The sequence below is a fragment of the Pomacea canaliculata genome, linkage group LG14 (genome assembly GCF_003073045.1).
Source record: "Pomacea canaliculata isolate SZHN2017 linkage group LG14, ASM307304v1, whole genome shotgun sequence".
Classification (NCBI taxonomy): Eukaryota; Metazoa; Mollusca; class Gastropoda; order Architaenioglossa; family Ampullariidae; genus Pomacea; species Pomacea canaliculata.
In genome coordinates, this window is record NC_037603.1 from 9646199 (window position 1) to 9668747 (window position 22549).

The 22549-nt window shown below is 45.4% G+C and overlaps 1 protein-coding gene across 1 annotated transcript in view; it reads right to left on the reverse strand.

Annotated features, from left to right (window-relative positions):
• The window catches only part of LOC112555761 (NT-3 growth factor receptor-like), a 60838-nt gene extending 41992 nt beyond the window's left edge, over positions 1-18846 (reverse strand). Inside the window, 1 exon segment of the mRNA XM_025224257.1 lies at positions 17823-18846. The gene's annotated coding sequence lies outside the window, so the exon portion shown is untranslated.
• Between the last annotated feature and the right edge of the window lie 3703 nt (positions 18847-22549).

The following is a 22549-nucleotide window of genomic DNA, read 5'->3' on the forward strand; positions in this document are numbered from 1 at the left end:
CGAGTTGATTAATCTGCAGGGTTAAGGGTCAGAGGTCGGGCTAGGAGTTGACCTGCAGTCTCCTACTTGCTCTGACATTTCTTTCTCGCTCTTACCTAGCGGCTTGTACACTCAACACTTTCTTCAATTTCCCTGCAGGGTTAGTCTTTCATTTTATTTTACATGCCTTTTAATGTTTTTAGCTTATATCACTTCCCCTGATTGTTTTCCCACATCTATTTCTCTTGTTATGTTACATCCCTTCCCTTCTCATCTTTACATCACCTTTCCCGCTATTAACTGTTACATCACTTCTTGTCTTATGGTCGTGGCTCTCATCTGTCCTGTTGGTTTAACTCTTGCTGTAGCTTCACGCACTCTCACCTAATACTTGCCAAAGCAACTCACCGGTGATTTCATTTCTATAAATATCATGTTTTCCACAATAGTCTGGTTGTCATAGTAACAATCCACACCACACACATCATGCACATAAATACACTTATCATGAAGAGTCCGTGTCTGTAACACGAGGAGGATGCTCTGAATGATGTCTGCTACCTACAGGAGGGGATTGTCATGAAAATGTGGCGGCCGTCCAGCCACAAACAGTGGAGACAGAAGACATTTGTCAGTCAAACACCGACTGAGAACAGTCCGATGAAGATGTTGGCCGAAGGACGAGAAACATTCTGCTCTTGTCTAAAGACAGACAGGACATCAAACATGTGTACCAGGTGTACCAGCGGCCTAAACCAGTTTCAAAAGCCATCTGAAACCAGATGAACAAGTAACTTCAAGCAAACTGAAAAAGTGACTCCAGGCCAGTTTGAAAAGATTTTGTGAGAAGACGATTACAATAAGCGAGGCAGAAAATTTCACAATATTAAAAACAGGAGTTGAAACATTTCTGTAAAAATCAGACTACTCCAGTGTCAGACCATCAGCGGAGGCCGACAGGAGCTGAACCCACCTCTATGTCTATGGCCGACAGAGAAATGATGAGGCCTTCAACAGCAAGAAAGGACTACAAATAGCACAATCTGATTACAGTGGGCACAATGTCACCAGATTTCCTTTAAAAATATTAATTTAAAAAATCTGTTACTGGGTATTCTGGGTAAAACTGTTAAGGCTTCACCACGCATCTCATTTAAAACTTTGTATTACTTGAAGACATGTTTTATCAAAGAAAAGCAAACATCAATCAGATTATTTGAGATCGCAAAAATGTCGCCTCCCACCTTCTGACGACATCGCACGTGAGGACACTGGGGGAGTGAGATGGTCCTACACCGCCTGTTGGATGTAGCACTACATAGTATTACATGGCATGTTGGATGTAGCACTACATAACATTACATAGCATGCTGAGTGTAAAACACTGATGTTTGTAACATAAAGTAGTAAAGCTCTACATGTCACATCAAATAATCATCAAACATGATATTACACCACATGTTGGGTGTAGCACTACATAGCATTACATGGCATGTTGAATGTAACACTACATAGTATTACACGGCATGTTGGATGTAAAACACTGATGTTTGTAACATAAAGTAGTAAAGCTCTACATGTCACATCAAATAATCATCAAACATGATATTACACCACATGTTGAGTGTAGCACTACATGGCAAGATGGTCAGAAGACATGACCAGTCCTTACTGAGGGAGTCAGAAGACTAACATTTTTATTACCTTCGGGGTTTTTTTTTCAAAAAAATGAAGAGAGTGAAGAGGACTAGTGTGGCGAGGGGTGAAACAAAGGGAGGTAAGCACCGTTAGAACAACGTGTGTTTGTACTGATGCTCTCTTACAATCGTGGCAATCCCAAGCATTTGTTGGGCCACAACAAGACCTGCTTCTTTAGCAGTCCTGCTTTCTTACAATTGTGCGGGGGTCGGCCGCAGCTCTTAAGAAAATCATCTTGCATGGGTTGCTATGGAAACGAGTCAAGTCGATGGAATCGGTGTCACGAAGAGATGTTTTGTGATTGCGATTGTGTGAGATACAGATTGCTGACCCCAGCTATGAACTCGACTCACTCTCTGACAAGACTGTGAAGTCATTGCGATGCCCTCGGCTTCTACGACCTTTGCTAACCTTTCCCTCGAGTGTCTGTCATGGCTGTCTGCCTCCGAACTATTTCTTCATTAACTTCCTACGTAAGAACTACAAGAAAACTGCAAGCAACAAGTAGTTGTAATGTGAGGTAGGAGCGAGGTAGTCGTCATCAACACCTGAAGGCAAGCTGTCGATGTTCCACTCAGTGGTTGTGGCCGTCACTGGCGTTGACAAGTTCCTCCCAAACTCAGTTGCACTTGTCTACAGACGCCGAGGCTCATTTAAAAACAAAACAGCAGCCACCACTTATTCAGCTGGGCTCTTGATTATCTCCGGCCTTTTGTGTTCCTGTAGTGTTTACCAAGGGAAGACAACTAAGCACGCTGCTGTTGGCCGACGCGTGGTCTGCCCTTGGCTGCACTTAGTGAAAATCAAATGCACCCACAGGCTGCACTTAAAGTGTCTGATGACACGGGATGAGCAGCCATTACAGGCGACACACTTCCCGTCTGCTCACTGGCCAAGCCGCTCCCCTCTGTTCTAAATCACAAGGCCTCACAGCCTAGCCTTGTGTCACAACACAACCTAGCCTTACATCACAACCTAGCCATGTGTCACAACACAACCTAGCCTTACATCACAACCTAGCCTTGTATCACAACCTAGCCTTGCATCACAAGGCCTCACAGCCTAGCCTTGCATCACAACCTAGCCTTGCATCACAACCTAGCCTTGTATCACAGCCTAGCCTTACATCACAACCTAGCCTTACATCACAAGGCCTCACAACCTAGCTTTACATCACAACCTAGCCTTGCATCACAAAACTTCACAACCTAGCCTTGTATCACAACCTAGCCTTGCATCACAACCTAGCCTTACATCACAAGGCCTCATCTCAGGAAAAGCTTGACTGCTGAGGAAGAATACTAAGTGAACACAAAAAGTCTATTTTTCTTTTACTTATTTCTAATTAATGAGAAAATAATCAGGCAAAGACAATATTTGTGTTTGTCTGAAAGGTGAAGGTGCTTCTACGTCTAGAGTTCTCTCAGTCCCAGGAGAATGGGAATCTGGGGAACATGGGGAGGGGGTTGGAAGGTGGCAGGGAAGGGGAGGATCAAGGTAGGTGTGTCAGGAGGGTCGCCATTCTGTGATGTCACAGGTGTTGGCAACTGTTGGTGGTGGTCTCGTCTAGTTGTTACTGCCTGCTTGTAGTGTGCAGACGGCCTGAGGACCATATCATTTGTGTTTCATCATTAATGATATTTTATGTAAACTTATTTACCTTTTATTTTATTATATTGCACCTTTTTATTATATGAACAGTTTATTGCAATTTGAAGCTTTCAGCTTTGAAGCCTTGAGATTTCAGTTTTGTTGCTAAACATTTAGAATGTTGTAACTTTTGGGGTAAAATCAGTCTACTTTGCTCCCTTTTATCATTTAATATTGCTTATATTGTTATACTAAACTAGAATTTTGATTGTTTGCCAACTTCTTTACAATTACAGGCAGTGCAGTCTACCATAGAATTTACATGGGTTGAGACAGCTATATAGGTTTATATTTATATTTGGTGAAGACTTCTTTATTTGTTCTGTTTGAGCAATTTTCATTGCACTAAACTGAGTGAGAGAGGCTCATTGTACACAGAATGGTACTGTGCCTTTAGTTTTCCTCCTCCTGCTTAGTCAGACACATGTAAACTCTGTTCCAGCAAAGTGAAATGTAAGTTCTTATTCAAGCTACTTAGTCAGATATGTAAACTCTGCTCCAGCAAAGTGAAATGTAAGTTCTGTTCAAGCTACTTAGTCAGACATTTGTAAACTCTCTCCAGCAAAGTGAAATGTAAGTTCTATTCAAGCTACTTAGTGAGATATGTAAACTCTGTTCCAGCAAAGTGAAATGTAAGTTCTATTCAAGCTACTTAGTCAGATTTGTAAACTCTGCTCCAGCAAAGTGAAATGTAAGTTCTGTTCAAGCTACTTAGTGATATGTAAACTCTGCTCCAGCAAAGTGAAATGTGCAAGAGTTGCCAGATGTCGAGTTAAGGTTCATAATGTTCACTGCATGAAATAAGGCTCTGAAACCTTTCCACATTTTCATACACAAATAATGTGTTTTTGCAATAAACATGCTTATATGCAAATAAATGTATTTTAATGTAGAATTAAGGATCAAAGACATCAAGAAACAGTTTGCTGCCGTTTGACAGAACCAGGAGGAGAGATGTGTGCCATGGAGGACAATAGCCTACCCACGATATTCGCCACACTGTCCCCCACTCAAATCTTTGCAATTCAAATTAAAAGCTATATTTGCTTGTTGCCTTCGTATTGTTTTATAAGACCTTCCAGATGGGGAAACAATTATGAATCCGTTATGGGTCTGAAACAAAGCGAAGACATCGGCGAGAACAGACATGGTTAGAGTGACCATGAGGTCTCTGGTTAGTTTCTGTTAAGTTGGAAGCCACCAGCGAGACTTTATGACCACAACAAGTGTCAGTGCAAGACAGTTATTTGTCATATCAAGTAGGCTCGGTAATCCAAGAACCAGTCACACGTCAGTCAAGATGGCATTATACAATGAATTATACAAATATTTCTGGCAACGCCAGTCTTCCCCTCCACAAAGGAGGGATGGCATGTTGGGGATGACAGAGAGGCAAGAGAATGCACGGCCTTTAAAGAGGATGTCAACTTGAGTGATAGGTAACAAGGGGATGTCATGTCCAGTCTGCTTACTGTACTGATTCCAAAGAAGAACTGCATATGTTTTCTAAATATTCAGTAAAATGCTGTTCCCAAAACGAAAGCCATTTTAAAAATATTAGCTGACGATTTTACAATTGTGAAATTATGTCGAGAGTAAATGCTTCATGATAATTCCAATTATCTAATCTACCAAGTATTTCGTAGAAGCATCCTAACAGGAGCACTAACTTTTATAGTTTGAAGGCTTTATCAAAATAATTAAGTAGTTTTAAATTAAATTACGAGTCCATAACCACAACCCAAAATGCCGTGAAAATTCAAAAGATGTAAGTGATGATTTTCAAGGGGAACACATGTCTTCAGTTAGGAAAGGTGAGACCTTCAGGTAGCAAGGGTTGCTAAGTGGAATACAGTAAAACCTCCGGATGAAGACCACCTGACATCCACCAAGTCAGGTGGTAACTGCGAGATGGCAGTAGGGGATGAACCAATGTTCACTACACGCAGCATCACTTCAAACACCTGTAATTCTGCTGAAATGTTGGAATAAATCTCCTAAAAACTATTTCATTTTTCTTTGTTTGCTTTCACTTGGCGATGTTTATTGCGCGTTGTGGCACTTGAATGAAGATTTATAAGGTACTGAACTCTCCAGGCAACAGTCCCCCAAACTCTAGACTAATATAGGAAAGGTAAAGGTTATAACGATAACATAGCCATCATATAGCCACATATAGCCATAGACATCCCACTAATCAAAACTAAACACACATAGGAAAGAGATATCAAACTTCTAGCACCCAGGCTAAAGATAGAAAGTAAAATCCTAGAAGAAAGCCAAATAGAACACAACAACAGGAGGGACACTGCAACCAATGCACTACATCACCAGGGAGGACTGATAGTAGGTGACAGCAACAGGAAAAGACGACACCAGCTCAGTCCACCACCATCTCCACCTTGGCAGGCTTCACGACTATAAACAGAAAAGAGGGCACAGACAGTTGACCGCCAAAACACACTCAGCAAACCTCCTCAACACCAACAGGCAAAGAGAGCACAAACAAGACTAGACAACACCTTTCCTCATCCTTCACCCACATCCTCCATGATCCCCATCCCCCACAGCATGAAATCACCGCCAGGTGGAAGCACGCTCCGTTCCAAAGTCAACAACAACAAACTAAAGACAAGAGCAGTCGATGAGTACATGTGTACCGCAGACAAAGACTGTCACAAGGTGGCAGTAAGTCAGTTGGTGACAGGAATGTTTAGACACGTGACTTCTACAAAAAGTCGTTAGCAAAGTCCACTTCTCTCTGCCTTGTGTGCCTTGATGAAGAGACAACATCCATGGGAAGAGGGGAGGCAGGCCGGTCCTGGCGACCACTAACCCTATCGCCCTCCCGCATGAGTGGAGTGGACCTCGCCAGGACCATGTTGGACCACGTGCCAACACCCACAAGTCCAATGGACCCATGACCAGGCTTGATGAATGGCCACAGCCACACCTGTCTGATGATAAGCCAAGGTGTAAGTCAGACACTCTACAGACTTCCGGTCCGAGTGTAAACAGTGTCCCTAGTGACACTAGCAATGTAGACTACTTGCTGACACTGTAGACAAACAAATAACATGATACTTACCTACTGGATACTTCATCACCATAGTAACCAGACACCAACTGCTACTTAAAATAGTTTAAGAGAAAATGGCATTGTGTCACCACGAACTTGTATGACTGGACTGCTGGCAGACGGTTTTTCCAGTTAACTACTAAACGAGGCAGGAGTGTACAGAGCTTCCGGTTTAGTCACATTCTTTGTTACGGCTCGCCGAGACTAACAGTGGAGAGCTTGGCAAGAGGCTAAGCTTATCTCGGCAGACAGACAGCCGTCCACCTCTACACGTCCGTGGTGTCACTGAGGTTTTTTCTCTACATTTGTGATACAAGCGGCCATTGTTGTCTAGTAAGCTCCATATTCTGTAAAATGAGTTGCTTGTTTTACCTTATCCCAGATGCTAATGGGTCTGATGTGCAAAGGCGGTTATTTAAGATGTGTTAGACAGAGATGAGAGCTGGTGTAGAGGCTGTAGCACTCTATGGCCTTCTTGCTCGCACTGGCAGACTTTTTTTTCAAAAACTTTGCTCATCAGCTTTCTTTCGTGCTAAAGGAGATTTTCTTTCAAAGAGTTAAATGATTTTTACGTTGACTGAGAAACTTCCCACACGGTATAGTGTGAAAAAAGGACGATGGTGGTTGTAATATTGAGGAAGGCTGGTTTGAATCTTCTGTTGAGAGAGCGTTAGGCAAATGGACTGACACTTGTGGAACTCTTACTGCCCACAAAAATGAAGTACAGGACATCTTACTCCTGAAGATGTTGGCTAAAGTAAAAGGCGATACACAGCAAGGGTGTGAAGAGAAAAACCGCCAGGAGCGCAGCTAGTCAGCCCACCGCCAATGGCAGACACATCGACCACGCCGGTGAGACAGTTCGACCACCAGTGACAGCAATCGTTGGTCATTCAAAAGTGGCTGACTAGTCCGGCACTGTTCCAGCACTTTCTGTTCCACTCTGTTACATACTCTACTCTTGGAACTGAGGAGTGTTCTATACTATTATATATATACTTATACATTGCATGACTATGTACTCTTGAACATACTGACTGTGAACGCCTGATGGACTAGTATGTCGCACACTGTACTTGTACTACTTGTCTACTAGTATATTTCATACTCAGTCCTATAGACTGGAATACTATAGTGTATACTCAACTGCTATCGTATATGCTGTAGTATATAGTCCAATAGAATATATTGTACACAAGTACATTGCTTATTAAGTGATTTAGTATCACTCTATTGCATTCTTTGTTACATCCTCTATAACTCACTCTCCACGTCATTGTCTACTACACAACATACTTTGATTATGTTCCATTATGTACTTTAGTATACACTCCATTACTTACTTTTGTATAGCAAGACGATATAATTGTTTTCGATGCAAGTTAGGTGCTTGCCTGTAGGTCCGTAACCATGGTAACACACAAGCGTGGATGCTGCAGCATAGCATAAAACCTCCGCTACAAAGTCCCAGTACTGTTTACAGATTTTGTTTGTTTTGTTTTACTTTTTAGAATATTGTCCTCGCTGTTGTTTATTCTTTACTCGGGCAGTTCTGATCCATCTGTGATTGTGAACGTGAGGGTCACGTCAACCAGAGTGTGGCTGAGCTGCTCATACTGCCAGCAGCAAGCGCTCGCATGTCTCAAGTCACGTGGCCACACTGAGGATGCCACGTGACCCATTCGTGAAGAAAACAATTTCCGTATTGATGTGTCTTGGTGGTCAGGTCAATGCGCATCTAGCAGAGGTCAGTGTGGTCACGAGAGTGGCCGAGCTTTCTGTAGCACAGCCTCGTGGTTACAGTAACACACTGTAGCCGGTTCGAAACCCGACTGGCGCAGCTGTGAAACACGTTCCTCAATCCCAAGATGCTTAAGAAAGGTAAGGCAGAGAGATATGTATATATGTATAAAAGCCGGACTACAGATAGACTAGGGTTCTTACACCTGTCTACCACTGTCAACTCACGTTGCCCCACCAGGTCTGTAGACAGCTACATCTGTCGGCCGTTTGGTTGGACTACAATGGAATAGTACTGGTAGAGTGCGCAGATTACAGGCATAGCGACCTGACTATGCACATGGAATGGTCACGTGACAGTATGTAAATTACAGTGGAAGTGGATTTTTCCCTAAGGCGAATCATAATGGATTAGATGGATAGTCTGCCAACCTGCCTTCTCCTGAAAACGCCATAAATTGTCTTTAAGATTAATAGTATTGCTTAGATGATGATGATGATGATGATGATGATGATGATGATGATGCTGATGATGAAATTCCATATTCTAAAGCTCTTTTTGCATATCTATAGATTTATCACAATCATTCTCTTATGATCATTCCTTAAATTATAAATATCAAGTGACAAATGAGAAACAGGAAGTGGCGCAAATGACAAACATCTCCTGCCAAATGCCACGTGACAAATGACAAACGGGGTTGATGGGTGTCCACAATGCGAGTTGTGTATCGATGAGACGAGGAATGGACGGCGACAAGCAGGAGGCAGGTGAATGCACTGATTAGACAGCTCTGGTGGTGGAGGGAAGTAGCCTCCAGGATGACAGCCTCTATCACAGGCTTCATGTCAGTCAGTAGACAAACAGCAGCTCAACCCACACACCGGACACAGCCCACTGTCAGTCATGTTGCTCTAGGGTGTGTCTAGGTTGGCAGTGGCAGTGTGTAGTCCTATGGCTCCTTGTGACATCATTGTCAGTTTGGTACTTGTGTGGTTCGTTAGTTAAATTATCATCAGAGGTTACTTGTGTGCTTCTTGTGTGTGTAGTTGTGTGTAGTTTAGTGTGTAGTTCAGTGTGTAGTTGTGTGTGTAGTTCAGTGTGTAGTTCAGTGTGTAGTTGTGTGTGTAGTTCAGTGTGTAGTTCAGTGTGTAGTTCAGTGTGTAGTTCAGTGTGTAGTTCAGTGTGTCATTGTGTGTGTAGTTCAGTGTGTAGCTGTGTGTGTAGCTCCATGAGCACACCATGAAGTGTGCGCTATAACTTGTCTTATTATTCTTATTTATAACTGTTGTGCTTTTAACAAATTGTAAAGGTGTCTGTGGCTGGACTAAAGCACTTCTGTTCAATGCTGCCAGCTGCTACATAAAGCTCTGTCACTGACACTGTACTATCTGTCACTGTCACTGTCACTGTCACTGTCATTGTACTATCAGTATCTGACACTGCACTATCTGTCACTGTCACTGCACTATATGTCACAGTCTGTCACTTTCATTGTACTATCAGTCACTATCTTTCTCTGTCACTGTACTATCTGTCACTGTCTGTCACTGTCACTGTACTATCTGTCACTATTCTGTCACTGTCACTGCACTATCTGTCAGTTTCTGTCACTGACACTGCACTATCTGTCACTGGACAAAACAGGAGTGGCACTACTGTAAGCCAGGGACTATCAGACTATCAGACGGTTGTAACCAGTGGGTAAGGCTCAGCGCAAGACTGTTTGCCAAGCCGCCGTGAATACCCCTTCGTCCCCCAGGTACCCGCCTACAAACATCTGCCAGCAAACAAAGGTCAGAGGTCACGTTTGTACACTAACACGTCTAATCAGCATTTCATCTCAGCTCTTCCATTGGCTGATGCCTGGACAGCCTCCACCTACAGGTAGCTAGGGGCAGCCCTGACCAAGGAGCTGTGCAGACAACCAACAGACCACCGAGAAGACAGGGACGAGGACTGGGTGACTGGGTGACTGGGTGACAAGGAGTCAGTAGAATGATGTACCCCAGTCTGTGTGACCTCCCAGAAATAGTTCTCATAACACTGGTAGCACCCGCGTGACAGGACTTCGCCAGAAGAGAACAGCACAAAGTTACAGCAGAGCGACTTGAAGACTTGGAGAAGAGATTAGAGGAAAGAAGATAAATATTTACATGTGTCACACAAGATGTCGAATAGTTTTATTGTAAGCAAGATGTATATTTACACACGTTACAGACATCAAGATGTCTGTGTAATGTTGTAAACATGGATTTATCATGGCAAGGTTGATGTCGGCTTCCTATCGATGGCGGAAGCAGATTTCAAAAGTCACATCTGCCGAAATCAATAAACAAGTCTTTCAAATGCCAAAAATAAATAATTTGTTGGCGCGCGACTGCCCCCGCAAACAAAAGCTCAAAGATTTGTGTGGTGGTGGGAGGAATATTGCATCCTCCCCAGGCCTGAGGTGATTTCTATGTTAATGGCTGCGTTGCCAGGTCCTGGCGCGAGATTACATTCCATAAACTGCGTCATCACCAGTAGCGCGAGGGCCGCACGTGCGCCGCCCAGTAATCTGCTCAGGGATGCGTATGTAAGTGTGTAGCTAGGTGTGTAGCTATTTAACGCAGGTGTGTGTAGCTAAGTGTGTAGCTAGTGTGTAAGCTATGTAAGGCATGTATGTATGTATGTAGCTGTGTGTGTAGCTAGGTGTGTAGCTAGGTGTGTAAGCTATTTAAGGCAGGTGTGTGTAGCTGTGTGTGTAGCTAAGTGTGTAAGCTTTGTAAGGCAGGTGTGTGTTAAGGCATGTATGTGTGTAGCTAAGTGTGTGTAGCTAGGTGTGTAGCTAAGTGTGTAAGCTTTGTAAGGCAGGTGTGTGTTAAGGCATGTATGTGTGTAGCTAAGTGTGTGTAGCTAGGTGTAAGCTTTGTAAGGCAGGTGTGTGTTAAGGCATGTATGTGTGTAGCTAAGTGTGTGTAGCTAGGTGTGTAAGCTATTTAAGGCAGGTATGTGTGTAGCTAAGTGTGTGTAGCTAAGTGTGTAAGCTATTTAAGGCAGGTATGTGTGTAGCTAGGTGTGTGTGGTATTTAAGACATTATGTGACACACTCTGTGCCCCTGTTCAAACCCCTCAGTACAGCATGTTCATACAGACATGAACACTGATGTTCCTCAGTTCCCACCCGAGACTGCGAGGAGGAGGACGCGGCGGTCGACTGTCAACAAGAATGTAGACTGTGTGCTGCTAGAGAAGCTTTAGAAGCACAGAGACTGGGGTAGATACTGTAAACTGACCAGTTACAACAATTTGTCCGAATTGACTAAGAGTGGGAATTAGAATGGCACTTTAGGCATTAATTAGATATGGCAGGTCTTTAATTATATGAGGGATGCTCCCAGTTTTGTTTGTCTTTCACCTCTTGCCCTCTCTGTCACGTGCTGCAGTACCTCACTACTCACAGGATGTTGAGGCTCCCTCACTGTGGGAGTGTGAAGCCTCCCGCCTCATGATCTCCCAGTCTGCACCTTTTTCTTTCTCCCCGCCCTCCCCTCCCCCATCTCGCCTGAATGTGTCGGCTGCTGAGTGGGCTTCACTCTCATGGACGTCGATTGGCCTGAAAAATGTCCGTTGGTCCGCCGTCTGTGACCGGCCGCCTGGTGACCGACGCACCGCCCACTGGCAGCATGGAGATCGAAGCAGCAGCTTTGTTGCATGCAGATGTGGTGTTACTTCTCAGTCAATATATTGCTTCTCTCTTCCTCTAAGGGAGACTACACACACGAGGACAAGGGCGAGACGCTGTCACGTGGCCGCTTATTAACGCCCCTGCTGCGCGCCGTGATGACCAGCGATTGGCACTCAGCCATTGGCCACCAAGAGTTAACGGCCTTGTGTTACTACAGCCGTTAGCACTTGTGCATGTGGACCACTTCCTTCGTGTTATGAACTCCTAGAAGTCAGGCAGCGAGGTCTTCTGTCGTCAGTCTGCTTTGATGAACTGTCTCACGCTGGTCCATCGTCAACATTCCTCCCTCGCCATCTCCTCCAGCGGTCTGGCTGACAGTTGAGTCTTGGACATTTCCGGTCTACATCTGTCGCCCTGTGTCAAGGCGACTGTCGCCCTGTGCTGTCAGTAGTCGTCAAGGCGACTGTCACCATGTGCTGTCAGTCGTTGTCAAGGTGACTGTCACCATGTGCTGTCAGTCGTCGTCAAGCGATTGCCAACATAAAAAAGGAGCGGAAGTGGGGAGGACCCGTTGTCACTTAGCGTGGACCTCAGAGTGTCCATTGCACAACTGGTTTTTCATTCTCGCCTGCTAAATATGGTGGTTTTATTATAGTTTTCTTTTGTCTCTCCATTTGTTTTGTTTTTCATTTATTCGTTTTCTCATTCGTCTCTTTTTTTCCTATTCCTCATTTTTTTATTTGTTCTGTTCTTGAGATATTTGCTAGTCCTCATCCTCATCATCCTCATCATCCCTGGCGTTGAATTATGTCTGTATTGCCGCCATCATTCTTCAATCTTCACCACCCACCCCCTACCTTCGCGACCAGACATCCTCGAGTGCTATGAATGTTTCGCCCGGTAATGTTCCCCCGTCCATCATCCATCATCCATCATTCATCATCTGTCATGGTAGTCCTGATAAACCTTATTTCCTCCATCTAGCCAGCCTTTTATCCAGCCAGCCAACCAGCCAGCCAGCCAAGAAGAACAACTGCCTGTAGTTGTGCTGGCGGAAGTGAGAAGGAAACGTGTTGAATATTTGTGGGCTGGTGACGGGGGTAGCGGACCTTCACCAGCCTGTAACCATGGCGACTCCACAAACATCTTATTTCTGGTGTGTGAGGGGGCAGAGGGCAGGGGGCAGGGGGCACAATTTGTTTCTGACGCTGGCCACCCTGACTGTTTCTTTCTGTCTGCTTTCTTTCTTCAAACATGCCTGCTGTTGCCACGGACTACATTGTGGTCGTCACGCCACAGCTGCCTGCCACGTGCGCCGGTGCTGAGCAGCTGTAGTGGACACTTCCACTCCATGAACTGCCAGCTGTACAGCTGTACTGTGTCAGCGTCTGACGTACCATTACACGTGATGACAGTGCCAGCCACAACCGTTATAAACTGTCAGTGTCAAGTGCTGTCACGTGACTAGGAGACTAGGAATTGAGTTACAGCAGCTCACGACCAGCAGTCAGCTCACAGCCTCATGACTGCTAGCAGCTTAGTTGACTTGTAATTAATTAAAACTTAGCATGCTGCTACAGCGGCCCGCGATCGTCTCCCTTGCTGATGCCCTTGATCCTTGATTCCCTCCCCTGACTGCCTACAACACTGAAGTACACATGGCGATTGGCTGTTTGCTGTGTAGTAACTGGAAAATAAATGTAACATCTTGTTGTCATCCAAACGAAGGAGGATTTTACCTTCTGTCTTGCTTGTAGATAGTGATGGCAGCTACAGACAGTACATATATTTATTTATACACAGCAGTACAGTAACATGATATACAAACATCACTGACACTGAAACCATGGAATACACAAACAGTACTGACACGTCATACAAGGAATTCTTGATATTCAGAAGTAAGAAATACTGATTATCAAAAACATTAATTTTTATACAGAAAACATTAATTACTCATAAACATACAAGTTGACTGCCGATAAATAAATGAAAATGAATGGCAATATACGGCAAAATAGAAACTGATACAAACACTAAGTAATTATCTAAGTAACACCAAACATACTGTGGTGCAGAAACATAGATACGAGCTCTGAACGCCGATAGCCAACAAACTAAACAGCGATAAACAACAAACTGAGCACCGATAAACAACAAACCGAACACCGATAAACAACAAACTGAACACCGATAAACAACAAACTGAACACCGATAAACAACAAACCGAACACCGATAAACAACAAACTGAACACCGATAAACAACAAACCGAACACCGATAAACAACAAACTGAACACCGATAAACAACAAACCGAACACCGATAAACAACAAACCGAACACCGATAAACAACAAACTGAGCACCGATAGACAACAAACTGAACACCGATAGACAACAAACTGAGCACCGATAGACAACAAGCTGAACACCGATAGACAACAAGCTGAACACCAATAGACAACAAACTGAACACCGATAGACAACAAACTGAACACCGATAGACAACAAACTGAGCACCGATAGACAACAAGCTGAACACCGATAGAAAACAAGCTGAACACCGATAGACAACAAACTGAACACCGATAGACAACAAACTGAACACCGATAGACAACAAACTGAGCACCGATAGACAACAAGCTGAACACCAATAGACAACAAACTGAACGCCGACACACGTAGAAGTGACTCGGGACGCAAACCCAACACTGAAATGTAAATTGTCAACAAACAGCAAAACAAACTAAATACTGATGTGCAAACTGAACATTGACAAAGGAGAAAGTGGATACTGATATAGATACAAGTGGATGATGAGAACATGAGTAGCGGTATACAGCAAGCTAAGGACTGGCCTCCGACAGACCACGTGTTGGTAAACGACAGACTGAACAGTGGTGTGCGACAGACTGAACAGTGGTGTGCGACAGACTGAACAGCGGTGTGTGTGTGTGTGTGTGACAGACTGAACAGTGGTGTGTGTGTGACAGACTGAATAGTGATGTACGACAGACTGAACAGTGGTGTGTGTGTGAGACAGACTGAACAGCGGTATGCGACTGACTGAACAGCGGTGTGTGTGTGTGCGACAGACTGAACAGCGGTGTGTGTGTGTACGACAGACTGAACAGCGCTGTGCGGCAAAATGTACAGCAAGCTGAATGCCGATATATAAACTGAACAGTTGTACAAATGTTGATGTACAAAGTAAAGACTGACAGGATATGAACACTGACACACAGCCAGCTATTCACACGGTCCTCACAAAGCCCACAACAAATTATTTGCTAAGCGAAGTTGCTGCTAAACAAGTGGAGTTGCTGCTTGAGGATTTTCTGTAGGCTTAGGGTTTGGTTTGCATTTTTCTCGACACGTACTTTGGTATTGGAGAGATAAAGGCAGAGATGAAATGGAATATTTGAGTGTTTTATACTAAAATGGATCAGTCATGTTATCACTTATGGTAAGTGTTTAGCGGATTCCACAAAGCATCATTGCTGAGCGTGAATCGCTGACATTTCACCATCCACCCTCATGTCTAAGGTGGCCACCCGTCCGCTAAGCTTTCCTTTTCTTCATCGTTGTTTAACAGACTGCCTGAGATCTCCTGTGACACAGACAGGGTCAAGTTCACAGTTCAAGCACGTGATTACATTTGTAGCAGAGAAACGAGTGCCAGCTGCAGTCTGCAGGTCGTGCAGTCACGTGTCATCCACTCTGTGGAGACTCAACTGCTTCTTCGTGCCCCGCGCACCCACTCAGCCCTGAAGGTAGACTACCCCCGGCGCCTCTACCTGTGGTTGTCTGTGATCCCCCCTGGTGCCAGCTGACAACACATGTCTGGTGTCAAGCACCTTTAGGCCTAAGGTCTGTTGATTTTAAACTTTTACAGAAAGTTTGTAACCGCAGCGCACAACACTGTTACAACACTTTCTACTCAACTCGCTTGAGTAAATAATATTGTTTATCCCGGCTTCTGTACTATCAGCACCTGCTTATGTAAACACGATGGCTTCCATGATAAAGCAGCATGAATGTAAAATTTAAAATCATAAAACTGATCATGCGCAGTGGGAGCACAGCCGTTGGATTGATTGCTTGCTCTTCATATTCGAGACTAGCGAACACGGGGGCTAACCCACTGATAACACAACTCCACCACATTATTATGCATTAAAATATTAAACATTCAAAGCGTCTCCAACTACAATGTGGGTTTTTTTTTCAAAAGTGGCGAACCAAGCTGTTCTTTGGTCAGTAGTCGTTGTGGCGAGTATTTCTGGTGATGTTGTTAGCATGCAGCCCGCGGAAACACTAAGTCGCCCTTTAATCTCATCAAATATTCTCGTGTTTGTAAAAACCTCGAGGTCACTTTTTACCCCGAAACTGATTGTCACAACCGCGGTCGTCGCTGTTACAACTGTTTAAACCAGCTTTAGACCAGCTCCGCCCTGTCTTAAACTTGAAAGACAAAACCGCTTTAAAAACGCTCACACGGAATGCGTGCAAAGCATCAAAACATAAATTCAGGGACACATTTAAAAAAACAACTAAAATTTCTTGTGCAGAACAGCTTTTTTTGCATGGGCATGTTTGTGTTTGAGAGAGAAACAGAGAGAAACAGAGAGACAGAGAGACAGAGGACTAGTGGATGGCATCCAGTGATGGCCAACGTGCACACGAGGAAGACAAAGGACCTCCTCCCTTGTATTGCACACTGGTGATGCCAGTGAAACGTGTCACTACGTGTGTCACACTGTCACATTCAAGATAAGGATCCCAATCCACATGTCACTCCACTATGACCAAATCACTGGCATTGCCAGCAACATGACAGTGCACAAACACAGTCAACTCTGTCAGACATGTCAGCCGCCAAACAACCTGTCAGACAAGTGTTGCAAGGGGCACAACAGTTGGCGGTGTGGCCAGCAAAGATATTAAATCTGACAGTTGTGACAGTTGTGACAGGGGACAGCATGTGACACGTTCACAAACGTGCTGCAAGATTCCCAGACCTTGACAGTCACAAGTACATGGCTACAGAAGGGGAAGAGATGGCAATAGTAGAAACCTACGGATAGAGACAGGAGAGAGACAGAAAGGCACACAAGAAGAGACGAAGGTATACTGCGAGACTGAGACAGGCTGGGCTAGTGGACAAACGTGACGTAGACAAGGCCGGCGGAGGCAGACATTGATTTGCGGGTCCACAACACAACAGTCCTACTTTCTTGCAAGTTTAACTGAGACTTCAGCACTCCTCGTCCTTACATGCTTCTTCAATGACACTTACAGCTGACAAGACACAACTTACATGACACTTACAACTGACAAGACACAACTTACACGACACTTACAACTTACAAGACACAACTTACATGACACTTACAACTGACAAGACACAACTTACATGACACTTACAACTGACAAGACACAACTTACATGACACTTACAACTGACAAGACACAACTTACATGACACAACTGACAAGACACAACTTGCATGACACTTACAACTGACAAGACACAATTTACATGACACCTACAAGCAGATGACAACCAGAATGACAATGAATTGGTTGAAAGTGACTTTGTATCAGACTACAATCAGTGTAGTCAGCAGCACTGACACTGGGTCGCCATGCTGCTCGCTGTCAGCAAGTCTCAGGTCAGTGTCTTGAACTTACAGTGACACGTGTCTTCTGTGGACTTACAGTGACACGTGTCTTGGATATACAAGAACGAAATATGCATTTATTCATAAAATAATCATTTCCAGATGAATTCCTGTCGTTCGGCATGTTCCTGAGATGAGTTGCGTACGACGGAGACCAAGGAATCACACCTGACAACCATGTCTGTGGTGACAGGACTGACGGAGCTGTCAGTTAACTAGCGCAGGTCGTTTGTCATGACACTACAGGATCCCTGGGTTTGACAGTCCATCACAACTGTTAGCCCTTGGGGTCGTGCTACAGGATGTCAGTGATTTACTTACCGGTTTGAAGTGAAAGTTGTTGCTGTATGACCGTTCTTCGTAGAATAGGTTAAAGGTCAGCAGCAGCTTGTCCACACGTCGCTTGCATGTGTCGTGGGCAGTGGATGGATCTTGATCCGCTCAGCTTGTGTGTTTTCTGTGGGTAATGGATCTCCGATGTTTCAACTTTTAGCCAGACACAGCCCAGGCAGAAGTGTAGCAAACAGCAGCAGACACAGACTCTAGCCTCATTAGTGTCACACAGTCATCACAAGCAGTCACGCTGGTCAAAGAAACAGATGTCGCCAAGTGTGACGGCATACCATGGCTGAATAGCGTGTGACAGATGTGGCAACACCAAGCCGGCACAACTCACCACAGATTGGCTAACAGCAAGCAGTAAGTTGTGCCACCCTGATGTTAATACAGAGATGGGGACACAAATCATTGTGAGGACGGGGCAGCCTCCATCTCACTCAGGCCCACACTCGGCACGCGCATGCCTCTACACGCGCCCACAAATAAACAAGCACACAACATCGTGTCCGGCGCTGAAACCTCGAAATGAAGTGAAGACTTAGTCACGTGACCTGACTGACAACCTCACTCTCTGCCAAGTGGTGTGAGGAGAAGACTGGTGAGTCTGCTTTGTGTGGGGTGGGGACAGGGGTGGGAGTCACACACCCAGATGATCAAAGTGCGAGATGAGCGGGGCGCGTGGTGTCAACTACTCGGGGTGGGTGGGCAATGGTGGGCAAGGCTGGGTGGTCAAGAGGGCCGAGCCAAGGAGCAGTGGGCCGCCCCTCCCCACGGTCCCAGTGCCCTGCCCTGCCCCCTGTGTGTCGCGTGCACATCTCGCGCTCGCTCGCTCTGCGTCTACAGCCGCCGCCGGCCGCGGTGCAGGTCGCTGGTGGCGTCTCAAGGTGGCGCAGCGATCGACGTGGCACGTGCTTCCAGCTCCACGGCGCGTCCAGCAAGATGGTGTCCCGCACCTGACCACAGCCACCGGCGCTGTGGACCTGCCTACGTCACCGAGTTCTCGGGGCACCCTTAGTGACAGTCAGGGGGAGGCTGGGGGCTGGGGTGCCCCGACTGACAGCTGGTGTCAGTGTAATGACATGACTGTTGCCATGATGTCGTAGTCTTACTTCATAGCAATGCCACAAGTAAAGTGCAGGGTGGGAGGAAGCATCGGAAGTCAGGGTCTATTCCACTTTCGTCTGTTTGTTTTCCTTTGTCACCTCCCTCACCCCAGTGGGCGATACTGTCAGCCTGCCCCACGCAACACCTGAACCTCACCTGGCAGTCCTGCCAGAAGTCAAAGAGTACTGATGGTTTTCTTTCACCAAAATCAAACTTACAGATTTTATTAGCGGGGGGAGCGGAGGGCTGTTGATTGTACACAGAATAATAATTGTAGCATGTGGAGGTGAGTAACGGACATTGTATTGACGACTGTTGGTGGTGCATTATAATGTGCAAACAATGTTGAGACATTCCTCATGACCCTGATCATTTTTCCGTTGGTGTCCGACTTACAGTTTGTGTCCCCGACTACATCAGGGATGAACTAGAGTTGATGAGGACTGAGGACTTTAGAGGCCAGGCCTTGACCTTTCATTCTGATCCCTAGGTATGCCCTAATGACATACACACATTGTTGTAACACACACAGTGTTGTAACACAGGACATTGTTGTAATGACATACACACATTGTTGTAATGACATACACACAGTTGTTGTAACACACACATTGTTGTAATGACAGGTGCGACATATTTTCATGTAAAGTGAGTCGCTGTTGGTCAGATATATTGGTCTTCAGTGTGGTGATGGTCAGATGAAGGTTCAATGCGGCGATGGCAAAGGGCGAGAGCTGACAGAAGTAGTTGGTCTGTCACCTGGTGTAGATGTAGTGGTTGTGTCTGACTGTCATCGCCTTTGTTGGACGATTGCTACTATCTGCTACTTCACCACGCACACAACACATCGCATCTTGAACTTCACGTGGGCTCCTTCACACAAATGTCGGACATGCAGGGTGTCTTAGCATGAAGGCTTCACGTCCTGCAAAAAAGGAAAAAAAAAAAAGAAAAAAGAAGGACGTTGAACAAACAGATGGAGAAATGCTGTAACCGTCTTTAGTGACGTCACTGTGGGCGGTGAAGGGTGAGATTGCTCTTTGCTGACTTGTTGGGCTTCATCCCAGAAACTCATCCATTTTCATTAATGGCGAATAAAGCTGATTCTCCCCCCTCCCCTGTCCATCATATTGCCACCTCCATCCCTCATCCCCATCCCGGTCGCCCGCCTCCCCGTGTCCTCCTCCTTCCTCCTCCTCCATGTTGTCACTCGTCGTCCTGCAGGCTGACGGCCATTTTCACAGCATTAACCTTCTTGGGTCTAACAGTGCGACTGCGGCGCCCCGTCCTTCTGTCCACCAAGCAAGGCATTCACCCATCGATCCCTGCACGCACTCAACCACCTACTTATCCCTCTATTCATCTGTCCATCATTCCATCTACCCGTCACAAGCCCTAGTAGCTAGCGACATGGCGGATGGTGTGGGAGGTTGAATCACTTGCTCGCCTGCCTGTCTGTCATCTGTCACGTGGCTCTACGCTTTTCTCAATGTTTGTTTTTATTTTCTTTTATTCTCTGCTTCTTCTCTCCTGTTTGTCGCTCCTTTCTTCACGCCTCTACGCCCCAGTCGCCTTTCTTATTGCATGTGCACCGAGTTGCAGCAGCTGAGGCTGGTCATGACCAGCTGTGACGTGCAGGGAGGGTCAAGACAGGTCCCCCATTGTCTACAGCTGTGACAGTGACAGCTTCACCTGACCTTCAGTTGTCACACTGGTAGTCACTAGACAGGGCACGTGACTAGCACCGGATATTGATAGACACATCAAACACGATGGGTTGTGATGACTTTGGCAGCTTTGCTAACTGTCGGGTGCGTGCTGACTGCTGCTGATACCCGGGACTAGCATTGTAATCATGTCACAAAACCTGTCACATAATTAGCTGTCCACCATAGCAGTGACATAGCAGTGACATAGCAGTGACTACTATTTACCCTGGTGGTACCCTGTTCTATGTTACTACTGTGGTAGGAAAAGAGTTGTGTTATTCCTGGGTAACGGGCGTTGTACCGAGGTAAAACATTACTGACTGGTAATGGCAAAGGAAGCATTACAAGGGTTAATTGTTAGTGATGGATACTCTGCGGGAATGTGAAGTGGTAAACTTAGTAATTAGGGTATGCGGTGTTGAAAGCTGTGTGGGTAGATGGGTGGTAAATTGGTAATTAGTGTATTGCTGTGTTCATGTGTGATGCTGTGTTTACACACCAGGCGGGAGTGTCGCGGTGCTGCCATCTACAGTTTTGATAGAGTAACCCACCCAACACTTCATGATGCAGGTAGTTCGGACGCCATGACATGAATGACATGACATGACACGTGTAGTGCGAGGCTGCAGTGACCAGTCAACTCGTCCTGCCCTCAATCAAGTCGTGGAAGTCCAGTTTGTGGTCTGGTGGACTGCGTGTCTCGCACTTCATCAACAGTCATCGTAAACAGCGACAGCTGCTCCACAGACGACACCAACGACACGTCAGCGATCTTCTCCTCGCCTCTTTCATCGCTGTCTCGCCAACCTACTTGCCGACTGATGTGGGGTAGTCCGATGTACCACTCTCTTTTCTGCGTGCGTGCGTAGATGAGTGTGTCTGTGTGTGTATGTGTGTGTGTTTATCTCTGTGTGTGTTTGTTTGTGTGTCTATGTGTACGTGTGTCTCTGTGTGTGTGTGTCGGTGTGTATCTGTGTCTGTGTATGTCTGTGTGTGTGTCTCTCTCTCTGTGTCCGTCTGTGTGTCTGAATGTGTATCTGTGTGTGTGTGTCTGTGTGTGTGTCTGTGTGTGTGGATGGTGGCGGGAGATACGAGGACATTGTTCCAACTGTCACGTCACTAGTTACATGCGGTGCGTGTGACGTGCAGCTCACCTCAGCGGAAGCGGTCGTAGGGAGGTGTGTGGTGGACATTGAAGAACTGATTTGAATCACGTCGTCAAGTCACGTGGTGTCTGTTCTGTAATGTAGTTCTGTAGCCTGTATATGTCACGTGGTGTCTGTTCTGTAGCCTGTATATGTCACGTGGTGTCTGCTCTGTAGCCTGTATATGTCACGTGGTGTCTGCTCTGTAGCCTGTATATGTCACGTGGTGTCTGTTCTCCGAGTGCTGTGGAGTTTTCTCTACTAATGTGGATTCTTTTAATCGTGTCTCTCCTGGCAACCCTGACAGTTGAAGATTTCATTTCTGGTGACTGTGAAAGTGAATTTGATATATTTGATTTGACGGGCTGCTGATTGGATTACTCAGGCACAAGTTTGGTGCCCGCCACACATGCGCACAAAGCTCGTCACGTGCCCGGATGAAGACAGACCCGACCCTGACCTTGCTCTCAAGCATAACCAGGTTAACATTTGTAAACCAGTGACCGTTATTCTTGGGTGAGGCAAGCTGTCAGCAAACGTCACTGGAATTCGCAAGTTAGTCCCACCCTTTAATCAAATGATTGTTAATTCCCATTGATTGAACATTACTACAGCTTGAGCGACTGATTGTCTGTATTGCAATGTGATGTTCGTTACTATGGCAGCTGTAGAAAATAAACAAACACAGAATTCGACCTTATTGTTATCATTTGTTTGATCTTACTTAATGAAATACATCTGTGCACATGTA